We start from the raw sequence: 7,290 nt of genomic DNA on the forward strand, positions 1-7,290 counted from the left end.
CAAAGTGGGTTTCTCCCTTTTTAGCTTGTTTTGAGACTGTCTGAATGTTTGCTTGAAATGTATTGTAAATTTCTACAGGTTTCATCTTTTATTATTGAACAAACTAATATTAATTCCTGTTCCTGCTACTGCAAGAAGTATAATGTTCCCTTTCATTATATTGCTCTCTAATAACTAGTTCTTACTTTTCAGCTTCCTTCCTCCTCTTTAGATGGTGTCATTGTCAAATTTGTCATGTCTGTCTTCCACAGTCTTGAACTTAAGAGTCTGGTATATCAAGTAAGACAAAAATCTCTCTGTACTAGTATGTTCTTTCAGCGAAATCAATACTCAATGAGATTCTAATAGCATGAGACAGATCCAATTTTATATTTTTACTAAACATATCAAGAGCCTCCATCTTTGCCCTAAACACATCATCCTTGCTTTTGAAATTACTTGCAAAACAATTTTCTACTTCTGAATTTGATTTCTTCTATTTGCCTTCATAAAAAAAAAATTGTATAGGGGTATATATGTTGCCAAAAGCAAGTAAATCTACGTCATCAGCTAAAGATTTGTGACAACTAGAACTTCAGTCTAGATTTAAACGACGTTGCACAACCTTGGTTTTTTTCCCACCTTCAATCTACCACTACTGTCAATAGGCCTACTTAGGTGTGTAAGGCTCATCTGTATGAATAAGTACTTGTAGTTATGTCCCATGAAGAAAACAAAAAAGGCTTCAGGCAACTGGCCAGCTGATTGTTGATGACTTGACATTTATGCAACTCATTCTCCCCATGAACAATAACATTTATTGTATTGAGAGTTCAGGAACTGGGTATAACAGGAACCAGCAAAAGATGACTAAAATTAAAGCTAAGCAGAAAGGAAGGCTATAATGTAGAGCCATGGCTGTTATTTAATTTCCCTTCAGAAATGAGACGAAAAAACAGGACCATTCTTTTATCCATTCTTCTTCTCTAAAAAGAAAGAAAACCAAAACAACAACAACAATAATAACCCAAACAAAAGCAAGAAAACAAACAACAAAAATAGCAAAATAAAACAAACAAAAACAAACAAAAAAAAAAATCCCACCAAAACAAAACAAAAAACCCCACTGTTACAGACCACAGAAACTCCAGACCCAAGGTTCTGGTTTGCAGAGATTCAGCTTTTGCCAAATGGGCATAATCAACGGTGCGGGATGACTCCAAATGGAAGCAAAACTGAAGCTGTATATGAAATATCCTAATATCTGCTAAAGAGAATGGTATCCTGAAGACAGAAACAACCCTCCCCCCCCCCCCCCCCCCCATGCATACCCAGCATCCAGGCAGAAGGACAGCAAGGAAACAAACAAAAAAAAAAAAAATCAGCCTTTTCTTTCCACCCTGAAATAGTACTTTAAAAGGTTAATTTCTATCATCTTGCTCAATAAGGATCCAAATCCTAAGAGAGCAGATAGTCATTACCTTTGAACTTATTGTGAACATTACCGTGTACATTACTGATGTACATCACTGTGTAAGCATTTTTAAAGTTTTTTAAAATATTTAGATTTTCATTTAGAAATTAGAAAGAAAAATAATTTAGTGACCCTATAGAACATCTAAAATGAAAATCTGGTCCCAGTGAGGTCAATGTCTGGGCTTTGATTCCCTTTAGCTGGTCAAAAATTTCTACCACAGATCTTTTAAGAAATCCATGTAGAACTTAGGCTTAGTTTTTCTCAATACTGATGAATGTTTGAATAATTTCCTTGTGATATTCAACCAAAACATTCTCAGAAAATAACTAACTGGTTAGAAATAACAAGGAGTAAGAATCAGAACACATACCTCCAGCTTATGGTAGCAAATTAATTTTTCTGATTGCAATAGCACAGTACGTGAACCCCAAAATGGTAAGCAATAGGCAATAGTCCCAAAAAGAGAGGAATCAGTCTTATTTTAATCTGGAATAGCTGGGATATTTTGATCCTGGTTTAAGAAGGAGCTTTGTGCCAAAGACCACTTCTCCTTCAGCTCCTTACAGTGTCTGTCCTGCAATACAATGAAGAGAAACAAGACTGAGAAAATCAATATACAAAAGGTTAAAGTCAGCAAACCTCTTCCTCCACCTGGAAAGTATCTTGGATATGTATGGTTTCATATTTAATCCCTTTCCTGATGGTGATTAGTAATTAGCAACATCCTATTCAGTTAACCACACAGGGAAGTTAGCACATAATTATATAGTCCAGAAAAGTTCAAAAGAATCCTTCTTGTGGGATTTCTGGTTCATTCTTAGCTAGAAAAATGACTAAGAATCCCCTGTCCTACAGCATTTCAGTGTCCTGTTTTCAGATGTTCTTGGGGGAAAAAAAGTCCAAAACAAACAATTAAATAGCTGTGAAAAAATAAGCTACAAAAAACCCCACCCCAAACAAATAAGCTAAAATTACCTGATGTCTTTTGATCTCATTAGATTGAGGTTGAGTAGTTTGGGTCAATTCTTCTTTTATCAGCACAGTTCACAGGTTGCTACCAAACATGATTTAATACAGTGTATTTACAAATTCTCTCTCTCTAAAACAGAAAAGCAAAGAAAAGCTGTTAGAATGAGCTTATTCTTATTGAATGCACATCAGTCCCACTTCAGCAAAGAAAAGCCCTATTGTTAACAGATTGAAACATGCTAAAGCAAAAATCAAGTGACTTGCTGTCTGTTGGACAAACTATTGACTGGAACAATATAATTTATGCTGATTTCAAAAGGCCAAATCTTACAAAATCTAAATGAAATTCTGCTGCAGTGCATTCAAGTGTGATTGAATGTAACAAGAGTTGGGGATAGTGGCTGTGCTACAGCCTAAAGCCTCAACTGCCTTGCGGCAATTACAAAAATCCAAAATTGCCCACTCTTTTCTGTGGCAGTTTCTGTGTGACTCTCCAAACATGTGGGGAGTTGAAGAGGGGATATTTCCCTTTCAGACTGTGGATTTTGAAGGGGAGAAACTGTACAATAGAGGGTGGTTTTTTTTAACAATAATTTATGTCACTGCACTCAATAATCAAAAAATAATCAATTTTTTTAACAATAATCAGATCACTGCACTCTTCAATTCATGATTCAGGAGCCGCAGCACCATTCACAGGACAGGGAGAAGTCCGAAGAGAGCAAAGGTGGGGAAGGGAAGGGAAGGGAAGGGAAGGGAAGGGAAGGGAAGGGAAGGGAAGGGAAGGGAAGGGAAGGGAAGGGAAGGGAAGGGAAGGGAAGGGAAGGGAAGGGAAGGGAAGGGAAGGGAAGGGAAGGGAAGGGAAGGGAAGGGAAGGCAAAGTTAACAGATTCAGATCAGGAAGACTCTGGATGACTATGGAGATTTGAGTTCTTTCAATCAGTTTGCTGCATTCCTTCCTCTGAAACTTTTCCTATTTCCTGTAGGCATTGGTACCATCAGCCACCTGAGTCATTCTGCCCTAGAAACTCCCCAGAATGAAAGCAAAATGTGTGCAATGAGGCATCTGCAACCTGCTCCTTTGTCACTAGTGGTTCTGCTTAGCCCTGTTTATATGAAAGGAATGACAGAGCAGCCTGATGAAATAGGCTTTTGTCATGCAGCATGAGAACTTGCTCCTTACCTAGCTGAACAGAAGAGACCACAGAATGGCCTTTGGTTTTGTCCATATTTAAATGCATAGATTAAAAGATGTAAGTATTTTCAAATTACACTCATACAAAAATAAATTTTGTTACACTGCATCATTTTAATATATAATATGTATCATAGGGTATTTCAATTATAGGCAATATTTAGATAGATGTTATATATTTTTAAAATATCCAATTAATAAAAATAAATAATGATACAAATTTTTGTATATTGAAACTCAGCTTCAGACAGTTCTGGAACTTGTAAGCTACCTCCAATATGTCATGGCCAGAAATGGGATCAAAACAGCATTACTCCTGAAGTTTCCTGGTGTGAAATGGCCATGTAAGTGCTTTTCTGTTTAATTTGTTTCTCTGATAGTGTGTATTATTTTTATTATCTTTTATTTCTGACATTTGAGATATTTTGCAGAGGAATACTGAGTTGCAAAACAATTATGTATATTATATAAACCACTAAACTTAATTCACTGCTCTTAAAGAATATAATTTCTGAGAAGTCTAGAAATTACATAGAACTTCAGTTTCTTCCTCTTTCCTTCTGTATCTTACCTGGAGTGATCAGTGAAAGTTGATTTTGAACATAGGTACAAAATAAAAATGGTGATGGCATGGAATAAATTAACATTTTTTTCACTGGAAAAGTACTCGTCCAGGACTGCATTCCTCTCAGTGGTCATATAAGCCCACAGCAGCTGAATGAAATAAAATTACAACACAGTAGTTAGAGCTGTGCTTACAACATTTCTTGGCTTTTGTAGTTCGGTTCAACTTCAGCACCAAAAATAACAAACAAATCAGGCCTCCAAAATGCACACAGGTCATTTAAAAACTCTGAACTTTAAAAAAAAAAAAAAAAAAACAAAAACAACCCACATCTGAAAATACTTTATTGCGTTTCTGTCATTTTAGTTTCACTGTACAATCATGAGACGTAAATAGAGAGTTTAAATCAGGGGCAGAAGAAAACAGTCCAGAAGATGAGGTCTTAAAAAACCCCCTAAAACTACAAAATCTTTGTTAAAATATGAGAGGAGAAAGCACGACAGAACAAGCTGGAAAGACATTTGTGTGAAATGCTTGAATGCCTTGACTGGGAATTGTGCATTGCAATGGGAGGTGGGACAAGTGACAGTAGCAACAAAAAAAGGAACTATGGAATGTATCAAACTGTGAGAAGCAATGAGAGAGTGCTCTGCATTCCTCTCTCTTTGTCTAATTTCACTCTTTTTTAAAAAAGTAAATTAATCTTTTTCTTCCCATTTCACAACCTGCCCTTCCTGAAGGCTGTTCATTCTGAGTAAGGAAGAGGGATTTGTTACTATTAACCTACCACAGTTAATAGATCAGTAAATCTGTGTTGCAATAACCTCCAGCAAGCATTAAGTACACATAATTTGCAACAATATTCCTTTACAACAGCATTTCCTACTGCAAGAAACACCATACTGGGTTATAAACAAGAGGACAGCATACATCCACCTCACAAAGGTACTGAGTTTGCCCTTGCAACACTTCTTTTTGTGTGAAACCATCTGAAGGCTGAGTTGGGGGTGTGTAGCAAAACCAAACTGCAGCACCTCCTCTTGGGACTCTCCTAAACTCCACAGCCCCTCACACAGTGGTGCCCACCTGGGTCTGCCAGTGCTGGCTTCAGGTAAGAAGACGCTTTGGAACCCCAAACAGAGGCTTTGCAGACTGACTGCAGCCTGAGGACCTTTGAAGAGAGAATTCTTGTTCTGGAGTACTTGAAATCAGGTCCAAACACTGGAGATGGATCAATGTGAGCAGCTCACTGGAGTGGCACAGGCACCTTCCTAACAGAAGTTTAAGGCTACGACTATCAACACAAAAGCCTTGTTCCTGCAAATATTTTCAGTACTTTTCAGGACTGAGCATAAATAAATAAATAAATAAATAAATAAATAAATAAATAAATATATTCATAAAATTAACAATAGCAATAAACCAAACAGGACTGTACAAAAAATCACTGCAGATCAGAAAGGATCACTGTTGACACTGTCTCACTCAGTTTGGTTTTATAAACTAGTAAACCATGCTTATCAAACCTGTAAATTTAAACTTTAAAAAAACTTCTAGCTCTTTTTTATCTCATAAATCTGATATGATTGCTTACTCTGAAGTGTAGTTATACAGCATGTAATGCACTGTTTGGTGGAACTAAAAATCTAATTGCTTTAATGAAAGCCTTCAGAAAACATACTGTATGTTTTTCTTTAACTGATCTTCCAAGGTATACTTCTAAAATGACAAACAATACCTCCATTTACAAGATCTTTATGTGACTTTTCATCAGAGAACAACAATGGAAGGAACACTGCACTTAATAAATTGTTTTCTGAGTCCTGTTGCTGAAGTAGATTATTATATTTTGCTTTCCTTTCAAAAGCTGGGTTAAAACCTGCTTAGGTTCTGTGAGAAATAGGTTTTGCAATATTAGGTCAGTTGCAGCTAAAGTTCATAGATAAAATTTGTACAAAAAATCCACAGAGAATTCAATTAGAAAAGAGCAGAGGCCTTGTCTGAAGAATACCAGGAGGCTGCTGATCTCATAAGATAGGACATATTGTACTTGATCCTAAAACTATTCAACCATTCTAATATATTAATTTTACTTCAGTAGTCAGAAGGACCTAGGCATATCCTTTATTATGCTGCTATATACAAATGTAGAGAAAAAAACCTCCTGTCCTTGTCCCAAAGAATTTGCAACCCAAGTTTACATTTTAATAGGATTAGCATATGAATATATATATATTCTACCGTATTATCTTTAAATGCATACTTTTCAATGTAAAAAATATCTGTTTGCACACATGCTTCTTTTATTTCTTACTTTTAATGTCCTTGTTCAAGGCCCATGGAAACCAATGGGAATGTAAATTATTACATTTATTTTCTTAGCCTTTGTGTCAGGCTAAAAGTAGGATACAACTCTCCTGATTTCTGGTGACTACAATTTTGCCTTCTATATTTGAGCTACATGTTTTGGTCACTGTTTTAAAAACCAAATAAGTCTCAGGCAAAGGGTGTAGAGCACCACTAATTTGATAAAATATCAGTGTGTGCTTTGGGATGACATAAATCACTCTCTGGGCTCCTCAGGTTGGGCAGATTGGGTCTCCATGAAATGTCAGGAACTGAGTCATCCTTCCTGCAGAAACCTAAAGTTCTGTGTGCGGAAACCCACCTGAGGGTATTGAAAGGACCTAAGAACTAAACTGGTTGCTTGTACGAATTTGTGCCGGGCGGGCTGTTCGGGTCCAATCCAGCGAGCTGTGGGCCCCAGCCCACAGGATCTTACATAGGACAAAAGGCAAAAGACGAGAAGTGCTCTTCTCGACGTGGGGAAAAAGTCCTACATTTATTTCCTTGACAGGAGACACCAGATCATGCAGGTGGCCCCCAGGTGAAGAAAAAAGAAGAGAGTGATGCCTCATAGCGGGTTTAAAAGTCTCCCCGCCATGGGGTTTAAATGGGGGCGGAGGAAGGGGGCAACAGCCAATGGGATACAAGAGAGGAGGGGTGAGGAGAGGGGCAGACCAGGAAGAGACCGCCACCACTAATGGCGGGGGGGAAAGGGGAAGACCATGTGGTGATAGGATACAAATCATGCGAACGGTGCAA

General features: G+C 37.4%; 1 long non-coding RNA gene across 1 annotated transcript; it reads right to left on the minus strand.

Moving 5' to 3' along the window:
• Positions 1 to 5,209, minus strand: LOC119699840. The gene is made up of 4 exons (XR_005256563.1): positions 4,192 to 5,209; positions 2,432 to 2,555; positions 1,827 to 2,030; positions 1 to 965 (listed from the first exon to the last, which is right to left on the minus strand). It is a non-coding gene; the product is annotated as an uncharacterized LOC119699840 (long non-coding RNA).
• Between the last annotated feature and the right edge of the window lie 2,081 nt (positions 5,210 to 7,290).

This window comes from Motacilla alba, chromosome 3 (assembly GCF_015832195.1).
Source record: "Motacilla alba alba isolate MOTALB_02 chromosome 3, Motacilla_alba_V1.0_pri, whole genome shotgun sequence".
NCBI lineage: Eukaryota > Metazoa > Chordata > Aves > Passeriformes > Motacillidae > Motacilla > Motacilla alba.